This window comes from Egretta garzetta, unplaced genomic scaffold (genome assembly GCF_000687185.1).
Source record: "Egretta garzetta isolate BGI_Z169 unplaced genomic scaffold, ASM68718v1 scaffold69, whole genome shotgun sequence".
In the NCBI taxonomy this organism is placed as follows: domain Eukaryota; kingdom Metazoa; phylum Chordata; class Aves; order Pelecaniformes; family Ardeidae; genus Egretta; species Egretta garzetta.
Genome location: NW_009260790.1, coordinates 3,176,010 through 3,176,756, shown reverse-complemented (window position 1 = coordinate 3,176,756; position 747 = coordinate 3,176,010).

Genomic DNA, 747 nt, shown 5'->3' with positions numbered 1-747 from the left:
GCGTGTGAATATCTATATATATATATAAATATATATATAAATATGATGTATATTATTACCTGTATAAAGAAGGAATCTGTATATATTGGGGCACTTGGAGATGCAGAAATAGCGGTGGGAGTGCTCAGCGGGTGCCGGCTGCGCTGAAACGGGGATTTTGCTGAAATAGCCGTTTTTTTGACTGTGAATTGAGGTTATTTGGGTACCAAAATCCCCTGGTTTTGGGAGATGAGTACACGCCGTTTCTGGAGGAAAGGACGTTTTGGGAGCATGGAAATAAATCCTATAGGAATCAGTGTGTTTCCTCGCAGTATTTTGTAATCCGGTTTGGCTTTGGGTGCAAATGTTTTCTTTCTCTTGCTCCAGCGACAGTATCCCGAGGGGTTCGTATGCTCCCTTGGAACTGCACGTGCTCAAAAATCAATAAGAAGCCCTAAAATCCCTTTTTTTTCCCCCCCAAAAATAGTGCAGGATGGAGGGAAAATGGGCAGAAGGATGTACCCCATCGCCTGCATCTCTGGTACCCAAAGCTCTCTCCACCCTTGATGGAGAAACCCGGGGCCAGGGAGGCGGAAACTTGTCCGAGGACTAAATCAATTTATAATGTGATCCTCTAACCGGCTTCAATTTGATTTTCATTTGTAGCATTACAATTATCAGATTGATATTCCCGACCACTCAACCTTGAAATGGGACAGCGCGGCTCCTGCTGCCGGGGAGCACAGATTATCCGCCTCGCGCTGATTT